This window comes from Chionomys nivalis, chromosome 1 (assembly GCF_950005125.1).
Source record: "Chionomys nivalis chromosome 1, mChiNiv1.1, whole genome shotgun sequence".
Lineage (NCBI taxonomy): Eukaryota > Metazoa > Chordata > Mammalia > Rodentia > Cricetidae > Chionomys > Chionomys nivalis.
This window is the reverse complement of record NC_080086.1, coordinates 197,982,090-198,005,011: the sequence shown is the minus strand read 5'-3', so window position 1 is coordinate 198,005,011 and position 22,922 is coordinate 197,982,090.

Below are 22,922 nucleotides of genomic sequence, written 5' to 3'. Positions count from 1 at the left end.
TTTTTAAAGATATTAAATATATAAGGGCAAAACTTATCTTTAATGTTTAATCATATTGGTAATAATATCTTTCATAATTGCATTTTCAGGGAAGTATTAGGAAGAAAATAAATTTGAGTGGCTTAAAGAGGATGTAATCAGGCATGTTCTAAACTCCGCTTTTGAGAAGGCTGCATATACAGCTTGAATATGGAGTAAAAGTAAATTTTTGTTGACAGGGAGAAGACTGAAGAACTTTTCAAATACTTATGTAGACACAACTTATGTAGACACACAGACACACATACACGCACGCACGCACACACACACACACACACAGGGGTGAGAAATGCTTATGGTGAAGTCATGGTCCACCAACAGATTGAACTGTTTCTTGCCTTTTGTATGCCTCAGACATGAAGAGCAAAGGATTTTTGGAAGCAGCACCTGGGTCTCCCTATCTAGTCTTTAGCCAGTTATTCTTGTAAGCACTTTAGTTGGGATTTATCAGTTAACAAAAGAAATATCCCTTTAGCTTACAAGATCGCAGGAGGTATTTTAAAAGTTATCTTTTAAACACATAGACACATTCCTTCAGTAGTTAACTTACACTCTACAAGACCCTTTAATCTTACTTGGTGACTGGCCATTCATTGGTCAGATGCCAAAGATTTGTAATTCATAATAAAAATAGTATTCTACTTCTTGACTTCTGAACAGAGGAAGCATAGCTTAGGAACTGTGAACTCACAAAGATAGAAATCTGTTATAGAGTAAAAAGAATTAAAGTCTCAGAGGATGGGTTAGTGTTTGAGAGAAGCACAGATATGCCTAATTTTCTCCTCATTGTGTTTCTGGGGTTTAGTGCTATACTTAGAATACATAGACTGTATTTGTTAAATGAATTAATGAATATCTAAGTAAAATAAGTGTAGTGTTGCTTTAGGAGATGGCCCCACAATCAAGATTATTTAGACTGTACAATCAAACTCAGTAGGTTTTAAGGGGGAAAAAAGGCACAAAGTTGAGTGGGTAGGAAGGTTGAAGTAAACCTGAGAGGATTTGGGGAAAGAACAAACATTATCAAAATGCATTGTATGAAATTCTCAAATAATTTGTAAAATTATTACTTTAGAAAATAAGGGGGAGACAAGGGTGTGAATCTGGAGGAGGGGTTTTGGAAGGAGTCGAGGGAGGGGAAGCTGCATTGGGTGATGCCATATGAGAGAAATATAAATAAATTTACAAAAAATTTGAAATTGTTTTAACAAAAATAAAACAAAATAAATGTTGCATTATATACTATTGGTCATTAACCAGGTCTCTAAAGATATTGATTGCCTAAATATTCAAGTATGGGTTTATTACCATGAGCCCTGGAAATTTTTCATTAAACAAAAGAAACAATCTGGATACACGTCTATTCATTTTCTTCATTCACATGAAACTACCACCCAGTCCTTGGTATTAGTGCATTTCATTTCATTTCAATCTCTTTTTAATTGGCTTAATAAAATTTAATTAATTTAACAGAATAATCCTTTGTCAATTTTACTTTGACAGAAATGAATTGCTACAAAATTCTATAAAACCTACCTAAGTGTTTTGTTTTCCAATTAGGCTTTTTTCCCTTGCAGTATACTAATTGACTAAAAGGAACAATTTTCTCTATATTTGGAAAATACTGTGGAGAATATTTCTACTCAGAGAAATCTTGGGGCTTCATCCTATCTGTACTCAATTTTAAAAATAATTTTAATACAAACTACATTGAGAAAGCACATTTGTTTTTGTCTAGAAGCTTTAGAAACTTAGACTATGAAGACACTGATCAGAGACATTTTGTCCTGATGAGAGCTCTTCCAAAATCTGGAAGAGAAGTAAGCTATAGGTTGAACTCTGTTGCTAGGCAACCCTGAGACCTCAAGTGTACTTGAGGCTTTCCTCAGCTCTAAGAAGTAGAGAACTGCACCAATCAATGCAACAATCACGCCATTTCTGTGAAGGAGAATTCTTCTGATGAGAACAAACCCTTTCATAGACATCTGCCACAAGTCTGGTGGGCACCTGTAAGTTTTATAGCATTCAAGTGTAGCCATGGCTTAAATTAATTCTTTTTGCTGAATTATTTTTAGATCAGGAACTTGTAAGCCATTAATTGAGACCATTACTGAACCTGTACATCATGCCAGGAACTACAAATGTAAAGATGGAAAAGAGATTAACAACTAAATAAAATTTAAGAACACATCAAAAAGGCCATTCACAGGGAGCCATCTTAGGGTTGGCAAGAGACTTGACTCTAGAGGGGCTTGCAGGTGTCCAGGGAGATGTCCCCAGCTGGTACCGTGGGCAACTGTGGAGAGGGAACCTGAAATGATCCTATCCTATACTGATGAATATCTTACATATCACCTTAGAACCTTCATCTGGCGATGGATCAAGATAGAGACAGAGACTCAATTTGGAGCAACGGTCTGAGCTCTTAAGATCCAAATGAGGAGCAGAAGGAGGGAGAACATGAGCAAGGAAGTCAGGACCACGAGGGGTGCACCCACCCACTGTGACATTGGAACTGATTTATTGGGAGCCCACCAAGGCCAGCTGGACTGGGACTGAATAAGCATGGGTTGAAACTGGACTCTCTGAATATGGCGGACAATGAAGGCTGATGAGAAGCCAAGGACAGTGGCACTAGGTTTCGATCCTAATACATGAACTGGCTTTGTGGGAGCTTAGCCTGTTTGGATGCTCACCTTCCTGGACCTAGATAGAAGTGGGAGGACCTTGGTCTTCCTGTAGGGCAGGGAATTTGTACTGCTCTTCAGTATCGAGAGGGAGGGGGAATGGAGTAGGGGGAGAAGAGGAGTGGGGATAGGGAAAGGGGAGTGGGGGAGGGGCAATATTTGGGAGGAGGGGGAGGGAAATGGGGAACGGGGACAGGTGGAAATTTTAATTAAAAAAGAATAAAAATAATTAAAACAAAACAAAACAAAACAAAAAAAACCAAAAAGGCCATTCACAATGTTCAAGTTGAATCCATTCCAAACACACAGGATTAGTTTAATGTATGTAAATCAGTAAATGCAATTGATTACACAAATGACTCCAAAGATAAAAATAATATGATCATTTCACTGGGTATAGATAACTCCTTTGACAAAACCAAGTATCCCTTCCTGGTAAAAGACCCAGAGAGATTAATGATACAGGGATTTCTCAACTTGATATGAGCTATACATGACAAACTGATAACAATTATCATGCCAAATAGGGAAAAACTTGAAATGCCCCCACTAAAATCAGTAACTTGGAAAGGAGTTCACTCTCTCCACTGTTATTCAATGCTTGAAGACTTAACGAGAGGAATAAAGCAAAAGAAGGAAGAGGAAGACAAACAGAAAAGGAAGGAATCAAAGTATATAATTTGCAAATGATGTGATTCTATACATAAAAGAGACCCTAAGTTGTTTCTTTTTGTGCTGACCAGGACTTTCAACATGAATGTCAAAAGTGGGAAAAAGGAACATGCTTGTCAGATTCCAGAGTTCATTTAAAAGATTTTGGTGGATCAATTGCTCATCATTTATCTTATTACCTATCAAGTTTGGGGAGTGAGCCCTCAGTTTCTAGTGTACTAAGAGGTTTTCTTTCTTTTGTCATTAAATGAGGGTTAGTTTTTTTTTTATCAAATATTTTCTTTCATTTATTCATATAGACATGTATTTATCCCTGTAAATTGTTAGAATGTGTTACAGTAATTAATATTTAAATTTGAGGCAGCTACTCATAGCAAGAATAAATACCATGTGATTATAATTCTTTCTACATGTTTGATTTGATATGTAAAATTTTTGTTAATTTGTTTGGCATTTATGTCCATGGCATATATTGATTTGTTTTTTGTTTCAAAAACATTTCAGTGTTTGCCTGATCATAGGGTTATACCAATCTCAACAGATGAGCTGAAAAGTATTCCCACAGTTCTAGTCTTCTGGGAGTATTTGCAGAGAAGAATTATAATCTCTTCCCTGCAAGTTTCATATAATTTACCAGTGAGCATATCTAGGCCTGATGCTTCCAGTTGTAGAATGTTGTTTATTATTGATTAAATTTCTTTAATACATAGATATCTATTTAGAGTATTTCTTCTTTTTTGAGTTTTAGACTATTGACTCTGTTGACTGAGTTTTTTGTCCTGTCCTGTTCCCACAGTTGTTAAGTCAAAGAATCATACATTAGTCTACATTAGTTATAAACTGATTGTCCCATTAGCTCAGGCTTCTTATTAATTCTTTTTTATTTATTTATTAAAGATTTCCGCCTCCTCCCCGCCACCGCCTCCCATTTCCCTCCTCCTCCCCCAATAAAATCCCCCTCCCTCATCAGCCTGAAGGGCAGTCAGGGTTCCCTGCCCTTTGGGAAGTACAAGGACCTCCCACATCCTTCCAGGTCTAGTAAGGTGAGCATCCAAACTGCCTAGGCTCCCACAAAGGCAGTACGTGCAGTAGGATCAAAACCCAGCGCCATTGTTCTTGACTTCTCAGCAGTCCTCATTGTTCGCTATGTTCAGCGAGTCTGGTTTTATCCCATGCTTTTTTACACCCAGTCCAGCTGGCCACGGTGAGTTCCTGAAAGATCATCCCCATTGTCTCAGTATGTGGGTGCACCCCTCATGGTCCTGAGTTCCTTGCTCATGTTCTCTCTCCTTCTGCTCCTGATTTGGACCTTGAGATTTCAGTCCCATGCTTCAATGTGGGTCTCTGTCTCAGTCTCCTTCCATCGCCTGATGAAGGTTAATATTCAGGAGGATGACTATATGTTATTCTTTGGGTTCACCTTCTTATTTAACTTCTCTAGGATCACGAATTAAAGGCTCAATGTCCTTTATTTATGGCTAGAAACCAAATATGAGTGAGTACATCCCATGTTCCTCTTTTTGGGTCTGGATACCTCACTCAGGATAGTGTTTTCTATTTCCACCCATGTGCAGGCAAAATTCAAGATGTAATTGTTTTTTACTGCTGAGTAGTACTCTAATATGCATATATTCCATACTTTCTTCATCCATTCGTCCATTGAAGGGTATCGAGGTTGTTTCCAGGTTCTGGCTATTACAAACAATGCTGCTATGAACATAGTTTAGCATATACTTTTGTTGTATGATAAGGGATCTCTTGGGTATTGCTGTGTCTTGGGGTAGGTTGATCCCGGATTTCCTGAGAAATCGCCACACTGCTTTCAAAAGTGGTTGCACAAGTTTGCATTCCCACCAGCAATGGATGAGTGTACCCCTTACTCCACAACCTCTACAGCAAAGGCTATCATTGGTGTTTTGGATTTTAGCCATTCAAACAAGTGTAAGATGGTATCTTAAAGTTGTCTTGATTTGCATTTCCCTGAACGCTAAGGAAGTTGAGCATGACCTGAAGTGTCTTTTGGCCATTTGAACTTCTTCTGTTGAGAATTCTCTGTTCAGCTCAGTGCCCCATTTTATAATTGGGTTGATTAGCCTTTTAGGGTATAGTTTCTTGAGCTCTTTATATATTTTGGATTTCAGCCCTTTGTCAGTTGCAGGGTTGGTGAAGATCTTCTCCCAGTCAGTGTGTTGCCTTTTTGTCTTAGTGACAGTGTCCTTTGCTTTACAGAAGCTTCTTAGTTTAGGGAGGTCCCATTTATTCAATGTTGTCCTTAATGTCTGTGCTACTGGGGATATATGTAGGAAGTGGTCTCCTGTGCCCATATGTTGTAGAGTACTTCGCACTTTCTCTTCAATCAGGTTCAGTGTGTTCAGAATGATATTGAGGTCTTTAATCCATTTGGACTTGACTTTTGTGCATGGTGATGGATATGGATCTATTTTCGTTCTTCTACAGACTGACATCCAGTTTTGCCAGCACAATTTGTTGAAGATGCTCTCTTTTTTCCATTGTATACTTTTAGCTCCTTTATCGAAAATCAGGTGTTCATAGGTTTGTGGGTTAAAGTCTGGGTCTTCTATTCGATTCCATTGGTTGACTTCTCTGTTTTTATGCCAATACCAAGCTGTTTTCAATACTATAGCTCTGTAATAGAGTTTGAAGTCAGGGATGGTAATGCCTCCAGACGATCCTTTATTGTATAAGATTGTTTTGACTATCCTGGGTTTTTTGTTTTTCCATATAAAGTTGTTTATTGTCTTCTCCAGATCTGTGAAGAATTTTGAAGGGATTTTGATGGGGACTGCGTTGAATCTATAGATTGCTTTTGGTAGAATTGCCATTTTTACTATGTTGATCCTCCCAATCCAAGAGCAATGGAGATCCTTCCATTTTCTGGTGTCCTTTTCAATTTCTTTCTTCAGAGACTTAAAATTCTTGTCAAATAGATCTTTCACTTCCTTGGTCAGAGTTACCCCAAGATATTTTATGCTATTTGTGGCTATCGTGAAAGATGATGCTTCTCTGATTTCCCTCTCTGCTTCCTTATCTTTAGTGTATAGGAAGGCAACTGATTTTTTGGAGTTGATCTTGTATCCTGCCACATTACTAAAGGTGTTTATCAGTTGTAGGAGTTCTTTGGTAGAGTTTTTCGGGTCGCTTATGTATATTATCATATCATCTGCAAATAACGAAAGCTTAACTTCTTCCTTTCCAATATGAATCCCCTTGATCCCCTTATGTTGTGTTATTGCTATTGCTTGAACTTCAAACACTATACTGAAGAGGTATGGAGAGAGTGGACAGCCTTGACGTGTTCCTGATTTTAGTGGGATGGCTTTGAGTTTTTCTCCTTTTAATTTAATGTTAGCTGTCGACTTTCTTTAAATAACTTTTATTATATTTAGGTATGACCCTTGTATCCCTAATCTCTCCAAGACCTTTATCATAAAGGGGTGTTGAATTTTGTCGTATGCTTTTTTAGCATCTAATGAAATGATCATATGGTTTTTTCTTTCAGTTTATTTATATGATGGATTACATTGATAGATTTTCGTATGTTGAACCAGCCCTGCATCTCTGGGATGAAGCCTACTTGATCATAATGGATAATTTTTCTGATGTGTTCTTTGATTCAGTTTGCCAGTATTTTATTGAGAATTTTTGCATCGATGTTCATGAGTGAGATAGGCCTGTAATTCTCTTTCTTGGTTTGGTGTCTTTGTGTGTTTTTTTTTATCAGGGTAACTGTAGCTTCATAAAAGGAATTTGACAATGACTCTTCTGTTTCTATATTGTGAAATACATTAAGGAATATAGGCATTAGCTCTTTTGGAAGTTCTGGTAGAATTCTGCATTGAAACCATCTGGTCCTGGGCTTTTTTTGGCAGGGAGATTTTTGATAACAGTTTCTAATTATTCATGACTAACAGGTCTATTTAGATTGTTCACCTGGTCTTGGTTTAGCTTTGGTATATGGTACTTATCTAAAAAAGTGTCCATTTCTTTTGCATTTACCAATTTTGTGACATAGAGGCTTTTGTAGTAAGATCTAATGATTCTCTGAATTTCCTCTGTGTTTGTGGTTATGTCCCTCTTTTCATTTCTGATCTTATTTATTTGCGTGTTCTCTCTCTGTCGTTTAGTTAGTTAGGATAGGAGTTTGTCTATCTTGTTGATTGTCTCCAAGAACCAACTTTTTGTTTCATTGATTCTTTGGACTGTTTTCTGTGTTTCTATTTTGTTGATTTAAGCCCTCAGTTTGATTATTTCCAGTCTTCTACTCCTCTTGGACGCATCTGCTTCTTTTTTTCTAGAGCTTTCAGGTATGCTGTTAAGTCCCCAATGTATGCTTTCTCCATTTTCTTTAAGTGGGCACTTAGTGATATGAACTTTCCTCCTAGCACTGCTTTCATTGTGTCCCATAAGTTTGAGTATGTTGTCTCTTTATTTTCATTAAGTTCAAGGAAGACTTTAATTTCTTTCTTAATTTCTTCCTTGACCCAGGTGTCGTTCAGTAGTTGTTCAGTTTCCATGTGTTTGTTGGCTTTCTGAGGGTAGCATTGTTGTTGTCTTCTAACTTTAATCTGTCGTGATCTGATAAGACACAGGTGTACACTGATTTTTTTTTTGTATCTGTGGAGGTTTCTTTTGTTACCGAGTATGTGGTCAATTTTCGAGAAGGTTCCATGAGCTGCAGAGAAGAAGGTATATTCTTTCCTATTTGGGTGGAGTGTCTATAGATGTCTGTTAAGTCCATTTGCTTCATTACCTCCAATAATTCTCTTAATTCTCTATTAGGTTTTTGTCGGATTGACCTGTCCGTTGGTGAGAGAGGTGTGTTGAAGTCTCCTACTACTAGTGTGTGAGGTTTGATTTCTGCCTTGAGTTCTAGTAATAATTCTTTTACATAAGTGGGTTATTTTATATTAGGGGCATAGATATTCAAGATTGAGACTTCCTCCTGATGAATTGTTCCTGTTATGAGTATAAAGTGTCCATCTCAATCTCTTCTGATTGATTTTAGTTTGAAGTCAGTTTTGTTAGAAATTTGTATGATTACACCTGCTTTTTTCTTAGGACCATTTCCTTGAAAAACCTTTTTCCAACCCTTTACTCTGAGTAGATTCCTGTCTTTGTGGTTGAGGTGTGTTTCTTTTAAACAGCCTAATGTTGGATCCTGTTTTCGTATCCAATCTCTTAGCCTGTGCCTTTATAGGTGTATTAAGTCCATTAATATTAAGTGATATTAATGACCAGTGGTTGTTTACTCCAGTTATTCTTATTGTTTTTGGTAGTAGAGTTTGTGTGTTTCCCTTCTTTGAGTTGTGCTGGTGAAGGGTCCGTAGATGTCTGAGTTATTGTAGGCAGTGTTGGCTATGTTGGATTTCTTGGGTTGTGATTTTCCTTCTATTACTTTCTGTAGGGCTGGATTTGTGTCTACATAATGTTTAAATTTGTTCTTATCCTTGAATATTTTGTTTTCTCCATTGATAGTGAACAATAGCTTGGCTGGGTATAGTAGTCTGTGCTTGCATCCATGGTCTCTCAGTTTCTGCAGTACCTCTATCCATGACCTTCTGGCTTTCATTTTTTCCATAGAGAAATCAGGTGTAAGTCTGATTGGTTTACCTTTATAGGTTACTTGACCTTTTTCCTTTGCAGCTCTTAATATTCTTTCTTTAATCTGTATATTTTGTGTTTTGATTATTATATGGTGAGGGGATTTTTTTTCCCAGCCTATTTGTTGTTCTGTATGCTTCTTGAATATTCAAAGGAATATCTTTATGTTGGGAAAGTTTTCTTCCATTATTTTGTTAAAAATATTTTCTGGGCCTTTGAGCTGTGACTCTTCTCCTTCTTCTATCCCTATTATTCTTAAGTTTGTTCTTTTTATTGTGTCCCGTATTTCCTGAATGTTTTGTGATGAGAGTTTGTTGACTTTGCTGTTTTCTTTGGTCAGTGCGTTTATTTTCTGTATGGTGTCCTCAGAATCTGAGATTCTTTCTTCTATCTCTGTATTCTATTGATTATGCTTGTTTCTGTAATCTCTGCTCATTGACCCAGATTTTCCATATCCAGCTGGTCCTCAGTTTGTGTTTTCTTCCTTGCTTCCATTTTAGTTTTCAATTCTTGACCTGTTGCCATTACTTCTTTGATCGTTTTTTCTTGGTTTCCCAGGGTATCATTTACGTATTTACTCATTTCTTCAAATTTTTTGTTATATTTCTCATCCATTTCTATAAGGGCAATTTTTACATGTTGTTTTAGGGACTCTATTCCTTTCCTAAAGTCGATTTTTTTCCACGTCTTCTGTGTTAGGGTGTTCAAGTCCTTCTGTTGTAAGATCATTGGGTTCTGGTGTTTTCATGTTGTTTTTCAGATTGTTGGGTGAATTCTTGTCTTGACATCTGCCCATCTCCTCCTATCAATGCTATCTAATGGATCTTTTAAAACAGGATCAGGTTTCCCTGCTGGCCAGGGGCCCTGCTTACAAAATGACTTCGCTCTGTTTCCTGGCTCCTGCCGTGGACCAAGATCCCTCTCACCACTCAGAAGGTTCTTCAGGAACAGGAACAGGCTCCCTGTTCACCAGGGACCTCGCCAACAAAAGGCGTACCACTCTGCAGGCCAGCCACCAAAACAAAGAAACTCCCGCTGCCCTCTGCCCCGCACACCTGACCCAGTGCCCAAACAGGCTGAACTGGGTGATCCCGGAGTCCCGCGGAAGGGAGGGATAAGGAAGGAGGCCCCTGCATGCAAGCTGTGATGGGCCAGGGAGAGAGAGGTGGTAGCAGAGGAGGAGGAGTCCCAGCAGAGGGAGCAGGCCTCGAGGTCTGACCAGGGAGTCAAAGGGATCGGGAACACCCCTGCTCTGTTTCCTGGGTTCCGCCATGGGCCAAGAACACTCTCCCTACTCAGGAGCATCTTCAGGGACAGGACCAGACTCCCCATTCGCCAGGGGACCTCGCCAATAAAAGGCCTACCACTCTGCAGGCCAGCCCCCCAAAAACCTACTTGATTAAATTGTAGTGGGGCAATCTGCTCTCATTGTGGGCTTCACTGTTTCATGCTTGGACCATCCTGCATCTGCCACGTCTGCAAGCCGGTCGCGTCTGCGAGCTAGTCATCTGCGTGCAGGTCTCATCTGAGCACTGGTCTCTGCGTCTGCGTGTCTCTCTGCCGCGTCTGCGTGGCTGGCTGGGCTCTCTGCCACGTCTGTGCGCTGGTCTGGGCTCTCCACCATGTCTGCCTTAATTAATTCTTATAACTTACATTAGCCCATAATTTTTGTTTAAGTTAGCTCTGTGGCTTGGTACCTTTTTCGCCGATGCAGTCACATCTTACTATCTTGCTTCCTCTGAGGCTGGATCACAACTGCAGACTAAATCTTGCCTCTTCCCAGAATTCTCATTGCCCCACCTCTACTTCCTACCTGGTTACTGGTCAATGAGCATTTTATGAAAAATAATAAAGTGACAGGATACACATCATTGTTCCACAGCAAAGAATTGTACCATTATGTTGTTACTGAATGTTTGACAAAGTATTATTTATAAACTACCTTTACCATCATCTTAATGTCTACTGGAATCATAATGATGCCTGTTTGGTTCCTGATACTGTAATCTGTGTCATTTTTTTATGTAGATACCTTGGCTAGACAATTATTAAATTTATTGATTTTTTTCAAGAGTCTAGCTTTTTGTTTATTTTAATTATCTCTATTGATATTTTGTTATCAGTTTAACTGATTTCTGTCTGCCCCAAGATTTGTCAGTTATTAATAGTTTAATTACATGCGATAATAATTTTGCATTAATACATTCTATATAGCAGTGAAATTGACACTTTTCAAGTGACTATAATTAATATTGCTGATATGTTTATATAAATAATCATGATACAATCTTCAAATATTTTAATTATGATAAGCAAAAGAGATTTTTAAATTTCAATGGTTTGTAGATTTTTTTTATTTTTTCTTTTATGTTTTGAAATTGAAATTATTTCTCTCTTCCTTTTCCTCTACTCAAATCCTCTCATGTGGCTGTCTTCTCTCTTTTTCAAATTCTTGTGTTCTTTTTTCATTAATTTTTGTTACACAAATACATATTCCTAAATACATGAGTACAACCTGCTCAGTATGTATGTTAATTCATAAATGTTTTCAGGACTGATCATTTGGTGTTGTGAAAGCAATTGGTGTGTTTTTCTCTGGAGCAATTACTCTTGCTTTTCAGCATCCTTAGTGTCCTGTAGATCTTTGTGTAGAGTGAAGGCGTCATAGACTTCCTCCCTCTCCCACATTATGATGCCTATTATTGGCCTTGTTCAGCTTGAGCAGTTATGTCAGTGAGACTTCACGGATGTGACTTCTGATGTTCCTAAGGGACATAATCTCACATCAAACTCCATGTTCTTCTGGCTTTTGAAACTTTTATTACTTCTTTTTAGTAGTTTAAGGCAAACTATGCATGGGTTTGTCCTTAATTTTGGGAATATTTATTATTCATTATGACATATTCATACATGTAAAGTATGTTTTGATACCTCTTTACTCTAGGTTTAATTTTCTCTTCTATATCCATTTTTGGTGTAGTATTTGATTGTTGATTTTAGACTTTTTTCTTTTATAATAATCACTAAAAGCTATCAATTTTCCTCTACATGGAGTTTGTTGTATCCTAGAAATGTGGATGTTTTAATTTTCATCTATTCTATTTCTTTGGAGACTTAACTTTTTGACCCATGTTTAACTTGGAATTACCTTATTTAATATCTAATATTGGGGTATTTTTCACTTATCTTTTTGTTGACTTTTAAATTTAATTATATATATTTTGATTTTACAGCAGGCATTGTGAAATAGGTAAAATCAAAAGAATGAGGAAAGCAGTAAAAAGTGATCTGAGAAGACAAAAAGAACTGATATGATGTGGTGATGTTTGCAGAGTGTTATACCCAATAACTTCAGGATTCACTTTCTTTACAACTTCACATGGCCATTTGTCAAGCTAGACAATGGTGTAGGTTTTGAAATGAACTTTGATTAACTCACAAGGAGTACAGTGTTAGGATATATTCTCTGATAGAACTGAGATTAAATTTTATATTAATAGAAATATGTAACTTGAAGAATCTTCAGATACTTTAAAACTAACACATTTTAAGATTATCTATGAGTTAAATCTAGAAAAAATAGAAAATATTTTAATGATAGTAAGATTATAAGTTATCAACATTTCTGAGATACAACTAAAATATCATATGTATCTGTCAAATATATCTTTAAATACTGATACTCAAAACTGTCCAATTTTATACAATACTTGTAAGTGCTCATGAATAGAAGAATGAAGTTAAAATCAAAAATTTTATACTAATGTGCTTTTGACTCCCAATCTATTGTCAGGATATGTAATTACATTAGCAACATTTATGAAAATATTTTCATTAAAAGTTTTTAGATGGTCACGACCATACTTTTTTCTTTTCCAGGTTTGGAGGACTTTCCAATTAAGATGCTAAGAGAACAGTTAGAAGTGATATATTAAATTTAAAACCAAAAATGATTCTGTGAACAAAAATCTTGAGAAATCAGTATAGGAAATGTACAAGAAAGTCAACAGCATGGCTGAAAAATTGAGCAAGTGTGTTGATATTCTTTTTTTTTAAAGTAGAGATGCTAAAGATGAGACACTAAATGGTCAAATATAAAAAGCATGAGTAAGATATTAGCAATAATAAATGTAAAGTAAAAGAATGAATAACAAAAACTGAAGCAAATGAGGAAATATGGCCGTAACTTCGAATAATTCTGGAACGTGATGAGGAAATAAAACTTAAAAAACTATATGGCAGAAAAAGCTAAAATACAAACTAATGCACAAGAAAACATAGTCAATGAAATAGTAACAGATAACTTCCCAAATGAATGGGAAAATGTGACCATTCAAGGTATGTAAGTATAATCTCGGATAAGTTCAGTAAAGAACCTCTTCCTGAAACACTATTTCACAAGCTCAGAGTACCTAGTGAAACAATACCAAGTACAATAAAATACCAACTAGCAAAGGCAGCCTTATAAAAATAATAATAAAAGCCAGGGGAACATAGAAGGATGTATTTTAAGCGCTCTCATCTAAGAGAGGCTTCCTGACTCAGCTTTAGCTGCAAAACCCTGCAGCTAATTAAGAGGTCCTGCCACAAAACACTTAAATGGTATTGATAAAAGCTGACTGAATGCTTGTTTGTTTTCAGCCATAGCAGGAAAAAAGTTGTGCTGTTTAAAAATGCCGGCTTTCTGGGCTGTCCTGCCAGGGCAAACTCTGACTGTTTGAGGCAGGTGGGCTGGTTACAGAGAGAGGACTTGAGTGTTGCTTAATACTGTTGCAGCCTGCTTGCTGGCAAGGACCTTGAAATGCCATAGACTTAGACTTGTGGCAATAAAAATGGCTACAGCCGGTATCTCCGCCATGAGGCTGGAAAGCTAAGGAATGGGATGGATCCAGCCGTCAAAGCCACGGCTTTTGTCCTACTGATATTGCTTGGAAAATTAAAGACTCATGTGGTCAGAAAAAGAGAGATATACAGTAAAGAGAGATTCAAAGACAAAGAAAATTTCTAAATGATTTACAGTGTGTTAAAAATATACGCAGGCTAAAAGTTAAAGTTCTTAAAAATAAAAAAGAAGAAAAGGAAGTAGTTGGGTGTGGTAGTACACACCTTTAATCCCAACACTTGGGAGGCAGAGGGAGATTGACCTCTGTGACTTCAAGGTGTGGTAGCACACACCTTTAATCCCAATCCCCGGGCGGCATAGACAAAAGGATCTCTGAGAGTTCAAGGACAGCCTGGTATCCAGAGTTATTCCAGGACAAAAATATACAGACAACCTGTCTCAAAAAGCAAAAAATAAAAGTAAAAATAAACAAAATAGAGGTTAAAATAAAGCCGCACAAAGATGGAAAATACAATGAGAATCTTGATACTATATGCTAATATGCTCTATTTGAATTGTTTGAATGCTGAGGTAGGAGCAACAGATGTTAAAAGATATTTGTTTATAAATGCTGCTGAACTAATCCAACATAGATATTTTGAAAATACCTTGACTTCAGAATTTGGATCTAAGAATATGATACTTTGGAAAAAGAGTTTCTTCTTTTGTTTCAACAGAGGATGAGACCCTGTCGATTGTTTCTATTCCAATATCGTATGATAGACCATGCCCTCCTGAAAGGTTGCTGTGAACACCTTCAAAAAATTACTTCACTCAACTGCCGACTGAGATGAACCTAGCACACAAGTTATACCATAAAAGACCTAAATAACAGTGCCCCCATTCAGCAGGAAGCAGTTTGGAGAGAAATAACTGTGCCCATATTCCCAAATATTGTTTATAAATGTTCTTTTAAATTTAAAGGGGGATATGATATAGATATGAATAATTTGCATTGGTATGGATTTGACTTTATTGATATAAATTTAAGGTCAATTTTGTTATATGTATATGTATTTCTGATATTGATTAAGGTATTGTGATTGTGTAGCTCATGTAAAAATGTTATGTATATAAGTTGTTAATGAATAGTTATCTATAATAGTCAAGTTTGTAGTCATGTTAGATTTTCTAGATGTACATAGATATATTTTAGATAGACATTCTTCATATCTTTCAAAGACTATGGAATATACTATTTAATGTTTTAATAACTTAGGACTTTTCATGAGAATGAGACATGTCTGCTCCTGGCAGCACCAATCTACTTCAAGAGGAAGATGGGCATCGAAGAGGATCCTTATGGAGTTTGATAGCCATTTGGGAAAGAAACTGCTCTTGCCTGGACTGTTGCATAAACTGGACACAAAGAACCTGCAGAGAGAGGACTACTGAACTTGCCTAAAGGTGAGATGATCTTTCGGGGTTCCTGATTCGTGAAAGAGTCTGCGAGATATTCTGTAGGACACAGCAGATAGTGACTGAACTGCCTTTGAAATTTACTGCTTCATGGAAATGTCTGCTGGAAACTATGGACCTGTAGGCCAAAGATGGATGCCCCAATGGTACAGAGAAACTTTGGGTGACTGTCAAGGCAGAGAGATGTCTCTGTCATTTCTAGAATTTGAAAGTTGCTTATTTCTTGTTTGCTTAGGTAATATTGTATCTTTCTGGAGTCTTTGATGGAGTTGAAGAATAGTTAGTTATAGTTATAGTTTTCCTTAGTTATGATAAAGATAAAATAGATGTAAATATTATAATTTTTACTTGATAACTATTTTGTTATATGTAATTTTGCTATGTTAAAGTTAAAGCCTTCCTTTTTTTGTTTAAACAGAAAAAGGGGAAATGATGGAGGAAGGTCATTGATTAAAAAATAAAGAAACTGCTTGGCCCTCATAGGTTAGAACATAGGTGGGTGGAGTAAACAGAACAGAATGTTGGGAGGAAGAGGAAGTGAGCTCGGACTCGATAGCTCTCCTCTCTGGGGCAGACCCAATGAAGCTCCGACCCAGGATGGTCGTAGGCTAGAATCGTCCCGATAAGCATACCTTGGGGTGCTACACACATTATTAGAAATGGGCTAGTCCAGGTGTGAGAGTTAGCCGAGAAGAGGTTAGATATAATGGGCCAAGCAGTGTTTAAAAGAATACAGTTTGTGTGTTGTTATTTTGGGGCATAAGCTAGCCAGGCGACCAGGAGCTGGGGTGACAGAAACACAGCCCACAGCTCCTACTACACCTACTAACCAAGTCAACAAGGTTATCTTTTAAAAATTATGAGGAAATAAAGACACTACAAGATAAGCACACACACAAGCAATTCACACACACTAAGACAACATTGCAGAAGACACTTAAAGAAATATTTTTTTAATTAGTCAATTTTTTAAAATAATCTTTTCCCATTTTACACATCTGTACCAGTCCCACGTCCTCCCCTCTTCCTGACCCCATCTTTCTACCACCCCACTCCCTATCCACTCCCAGAAAGGGTAAGGCTTCTTTGGGGGAGTCAACAAAGACAAGCACATCACTTTGAGGCAGTACCAATGCTCTCCCCTCTACATTTAAGCTGTGCAAGGTAGCCCTCCAAAATGAATGGGCCAGAGCAGGATTGAGGCAACAAATTCCATAGGAGTGGGACTGAACCATGTACCTAAGCCAGAGTGGGCCTGAGGAAGCAAGTTCCACAGGAGTCAGCAGTCAATCCATTCCCGGGACACTGGCAGACCAGGATTTAATCAGCCACCTAATTCAGGGACAACGAACTCCCCCGGAACAGGTACAAAGAAGTAGCTGCTCAGCGAGTGAGCCAGAGCCAGAAACTGCTGAAGGTCCAGACATAAATCTGGGACCTTAGACCTAAGCCAGGACCCTGTCGGGTCTGGGTGTGAATCTAGGACCTCCCAGGAACTAGGTCTGAGCCAGGACCTCTGCCAATATGGATTTGATCTGGGACCTCCAAGGCAGTAGGCAGGAACTAGAGATCTCTGCAGGGCCAGGCATGAGTCTGGGACCTCAGAGGGAGTAGGCTTGAGCCAGGATTTCTGTGGGTCTGGGCGTTGGTCTGGGACATCAAGGGAATAGGCAGAAACCTAAAACCTCTGTGGATGCGAGCATGAGTCTTTGACCTCTGAGAGAGTAAGCCTGAGCCAGGTGGCCTATGGTTCTGGGTACACCCAAGCCAGGGGACTCCAAGGCAGTAGACTGGAGCCAGAGAACTCTGAAATAGCAAATCCAAGCCAGGGACTTCTGCAGGAGGGGATCCAAACCAGGATTTACAGAAACAGGGCAAAGCCAGTAACCTAGGCCAAAGTAGGCCCGAGACAGCAAACTCCAAGGGAGCAGAGCAAAGGCCAGGAGCACTGAACTATCTCCAGGAACACATTGTAACCAACAGGGTAACTAGAATTGTGGCACTGACTGTATGCAATCTGAGGTTTTGATTCACTGGCACCTAGAAGACTAATCAATAGAATCTCAGACAGCCCCAGCCACACCTATTAGAGGAAAAGATGAGTAGAAAAGATAAGAACACACGCAACACCACAAAGAGCAACACAATACCAGTAAAAACCTAAAGACCCTACAACAGCAAGACTTAAACAACCAAATATAGATGAAGCAGAAGAAAATGACCTAAAAAATAACTTCAAGAGAATGTTTGACTTTGAAAGAACAGTATTCAACTTCATATGGAAAAGCAAAAAAAAAAAAAAAAAAAACCCACAAGATAGCCAAAACAATCCTGTACAATAAAAGAACTTCTTGAGGCATCACAATCCCTGACTTCAATCTCTACTATAAAGCTACAGTATTAAAAACAGCCTGGTATTGGTCTAGGAATAGACTGGAGGACCGAATCGAAGACCTGGATAAAAATTCACACACCTTCGAACACCTGATTTTTGACAAAGAAGCAAAAATTATCAAATGGAAAAAAGAAAGCATATTTAACAAGTAGTGCTGGCATATATAGATATCAACATGTAGAAGAATGAAAATCTATTACCATGCACAAATTCAAGTCCAAATGGATCAAAGCCCTCAACATAAAGCTAGCCACATTGAACCTTATAGAAGAGAAAATGGGAAGTACATTTGAATGCATTGGCACAGAGAATCACTTCCTAAATATAACCGCAGTAGCATAGACACTGAGAGAAACAATTAATAAATGGGACCTCCTGAAACTGAAAAGCTTCTGTGAAGCAAAAAACATGATCAACAAGACAAAACAGCAGCCTGCAGAATGGGAAAAGATATTCACTACCCCACATCAGACAGTTCTGATCTCCAAAATATACAAAGAACTCAAGAAATTGGTCATCAAAAGAACAATAATCCAATAAAAAAAATGGAGTATAGACCTAAACAGAGAACTCTCAACAGAGGAATCTAAAATGGCTGAAAGACACTTAAGGAAATGTTCAACATCCTTAGTCATCAGAGAAATGCAAAGCAAAACAACTCTGAGATTCCATCTTACACCTGTAAGAATGGTCAAGATCAAAAACACTGATGACAACTTATGCTGGAAAGGTTGTGGGGTAAAGGGAACACTCCTGCATTACTAGTGGGGATGCAAGCTGGTATAGCCTTTTTGGATGTCAATGTGGTGATTTCTCAGAAAATTAGGAAACAAGGTTCCTCAAGACCCAGTAATACCACTTTTGGGTATATACCCAAAGGATGCTCAATCGTGCCACAAGGATATGTGCTCAACTATGCTCATAGCAGCATTGTTTGTCAAAACCAGAACTTGGAAACAACCTAAATGCCCCTTGACTGAAGAATGAATAAAGAAAATGTGGTACATTTACATAATGAAGTGCTACATAGCAAAAAAATAATGACATCTTGAATTTTTCAGGCAAATGGATGGAGCTAGAAAACATCATTTTGAGTAAGGTAACCCAGAAACAGAAAGACAATTATCACATGTACTCTTTCATAGGTGGTTTTTAAACATAAAGCAAAGAAAACCAGCCTACAAACCACAATCCCAGAGAACTTAGACAACAATGAGGACACTAAAGAGAGACATACATAGATAGATCTAATCTACATGGGAAGTAGAAAAAAGACAAGATCTCCTGAGTACATTTGAGCTTGGGACCTTGGGGGAGGGGAGTAGAGAAAAATGTAGAGCTCAATAAAAATCAAAGAAAATCTGGTCCCACTGTCAGTGACCACAAAGACTGCCCTAACCATACATCTGTCCCCCATATTCCATGGGCATTGTTTGGTCCTGTGCAGTTTTTCCTACTGTCTGTTCACGGTCAGTGAGTTCCCACTAGTTCAGGTCAGCTGTCTCTTTGTTTCCCCATCATGGTCTTGACACTTTGCTTATGTTATCACTCCGCTCTCTCTTGGACTTACAGAAATATTACAAATAAATGAAGAAGAAAGATAATCATAAATACAAAAACTCAGGAAAGAATTTAATGAGTTAAACAGATTTGAATTATTAAACCAGAAAGCTCCCAAACTGAATAAGAGAAAGGAAAAGAAACACTGAACCTACTTGGGGAGAAAAAAAGGAAGTTACAGGACTTCTAAATGTTAATAATCTTAACTCTCTTGTCCAAAAACAGTCTAAATGATTTTATTAAAAGTCACTATCCAGCTGCTGACTGCAAGAAACTCTTCACTGACAAAAGCTACAACTGAAAATGAAATGACCTGCAAATTATCAGTAGCCATTCCACAACTTAAATTACTCAAAATAGTAATTTCACTAAGTATTAATGAAAAATGACCCATCGGGATACAATGATTGTGTGTGTGTGTGTGTGTGTGTATGTGTGTGTGTAGTGAGTACTGTGCATCAGTATTGTAAACACTACTAGACAAAAAAAATACTGACAGATTCAGATACTTCAACACTTTCATCAGGACCTAGATTGTCCAGAAAAAAATATAAGCAAAGGAACTTAAAAGCAAGACTCCATTAAAGATCACATGGATTTCATAATTCCACAGAAATGTCCATCTAATAGCAACAGAATGTGCATTCTTCTTAGTAGCTCATGGATGATTTCCTAAAATAGACTTTATTTTAGGACATTGAGCAAATTATAGCAGATAGCTTTTCACAATTGTTGGCTTCTGATAGAGGGATGGGTAGGGACTAAGTTATCATTAACGGCCTGGCCACTGGGAAATTGACCATGTTCTAATGAGTACAGGGCACACAAGTTGTACTTGCCGTATTTTGGTGGGACACAGGGTGGGAGGGTGGACCTGGAAGGAATGGGAATTGAATGTAATCAAAATTCAATGTGTGAAATTTCCAAAATGAAACCATTATGTTGGAAAAAATTCAAAATAATTTATTATCAAGTTTTTGTTGAATAAAACAAGAATCCAATATCAAGAGATAGTGTACACATTTGGAAACTGGATTATAAATGCTTTAATAATTAGAAGGTCATTTAAAAATCTGAGGAGATAATTAAAAATATCTAGAATCAAATCAAAATGGAAACACAGTGTATCAGAACCTTAGTAATACAACAAAGTTAGTTTTAAAATGAATTAGAACACCCCAGTGATTTCATATAAAAAACTGGTAATGTACCTAAGGGTTGTAGAATGATACAAACCATGCCCATTAAAAAAATTAAGGAAATAAGTATAAGCAGGAAAAACAAAACTCAGAGTAACCAAGTCGGTTATTTGAAAAATGAATGTTAAAAACCCTTAGCCAAATGAATCAAAAGAAAGAAATGAAAAGATCCACACTGGGAAGGTTCTAGTTTGAATGGGGCCACTTCCTAATATCTTTTGCCAGTCTTTGTGGTTGTTATATGGTCTTGCATTGCTGTAGGTTTGTTCTTATGTGGAAATCATTGTCAATGGGATTTTACAACACAATTATTGTGAACAGAGCTTCTGTAAGCAGAGAGATGCCTTTGGTTTTTGATATAATGATTTTACATGGAACTACAAAACAAACGCAACAAAAAGGTAGTTAAATCAATCGAGCAAAAATACTTTGCTAAATATATTATAGTTGGAGGAGTTATTATGACACTGGCATAAAAGTATTGGCTGGGGAGGCAACCAGTACAATGGGAGGAAAATCTTTGCCAGCTATACATCATACAATGGATTAGTAGATACAATGTACAAAACATGAAAAAAAGATTGTCAAGCAAATGAACAACTGACTTAGAAATGGGCTGTGCATCTGAGCAGACAGTTCTCAAAAGAATAAACTCAAATGGCAGTAATTATTTTAAAAAGTGTTTTACATTCTTAGCCATCGTGGAAATACAGATAAAAGCTGATTCTACCTCATCTCATTCAGGAATATAAACTACATGGGTATATGTCAGGAAAAGCAAACGTTAGCGAGAATATAAACTAGTACAGACACTTCGGAAATGAGCTTGGTGCTTTTTCAACAAACTAAAGATGAATTGTCATATGATTCTGCTATAACACTTCTGAGCATATCCCCAGTGTTTTCTATAGAAATACTTGCAGATTTAAGTTCAATGCTGCTCTATTCACAACATCTAGGGAATTGAATCAATATGTCAGTTAGTTGGCGAATGGGTAATGAAATGTATGCATACAGCTGTAAAGAAGAATGAAATCATGCAATTTTCAAGCAAATTAATGAGACTGGAAAAAGAGAATGAAATCACTTAGGCCCCAAAAGACAAATGCCATATGCTTACTGTCATATATATTATATATAAATACACATTAGATATACATATATTATTTGTGATAATTTTTAAATAGGTATAAATTTTAGAGGGTGTTAGGGGTATGGGAGAGGACATGGGAGGGTTTAAAGGGAGGTAAAAAAAAGAAGGGAAGTAATTTAATTATATTTTAATTTAAAAATTATTAAGAAAAGCATTCCAGCAAAGAGGGTGAGGGGTTCTTATTGCTGTACCCCTGGTTGAGTAACTAATGACAGTCTTTGGCTACTAAGAGAGAGAGCTACTTTTCTATGGGCTGAAATGGCCATTGATAGGTTGTCCATGTTCTGGTAGGTGACTGTACACACATGCACATTGGAAAGCACTAATCAGACTTAATGGGAAAAGACAAAGACATGAAATTGGGACGGAGATGAGAGATGTGCTGGGGATTCAGGGTGAGCTGGAATAAAAGAGTGGAAGGTGAACATATTCAAGGCACATTATATGCATGTGTGAAATTTTCAAAAAAACAAATAATTATTTTTTGCAAAATACTTTTTGATTTATATTACTTTATTGATTATAATACAATAGGGCAAATATGTTCCTTGACTTTAACCATTATGTATGAAGATAGTTTCAAGTTAGTTAAGTAGCTATGTAGTTATATGTAGTTCTCCATTTTTCTAATATTTTAAATACTTAAGCAACAATAGTATCTATTACTATTTTCCTCCCTGTGTTGAACAATGCTTTCTCAAAGGTAACTTTAGTATTTCAGAAATTTAATAAACTTCTATGATGGTTAACCTGCTAATTTTATTTAATGTGTATGATTATTTTGTCTAGATAGATAGATAGATAGATAGATAGATAGATAGATAGATAGATAGGTAGATAGATAGATATCTGTGCATAGTGTGCATTCCAGGTTACCAGAGAGGACAGAAGGGGGCAACAGATCCTCTGGGACTTGAGTTAAAGACAGTTTTGAGCCATCTAGTGTGTGCTTGGAATTGAACCTAGGTCCTATGAAATACAGCCAGTATTTTCATCCACTGAGACATCTCTACAGCTCCAAGGTAGATAATCTTAACTAATGACTGTATTGGTTTGAGAACTGTTAACAAGATAATTAAAGCACAGTTTTGGAAGTGCTCCTGTAATGCTGTTTCCAGAAATTACCTAGCGAGTGGTCTAATCCCCTGGTGGATTCACAACATGAAAATATTGCTGGTGGAGCTTAGATGTTGGAGAAGAGCTGCTTGGGGGACAGGAGTCCTGCAGGCTGATCTCGGGGTCAATATCTATCCTGACCTTTCTTTATTCACTCATTCTCTTTATCAGGTTTTAG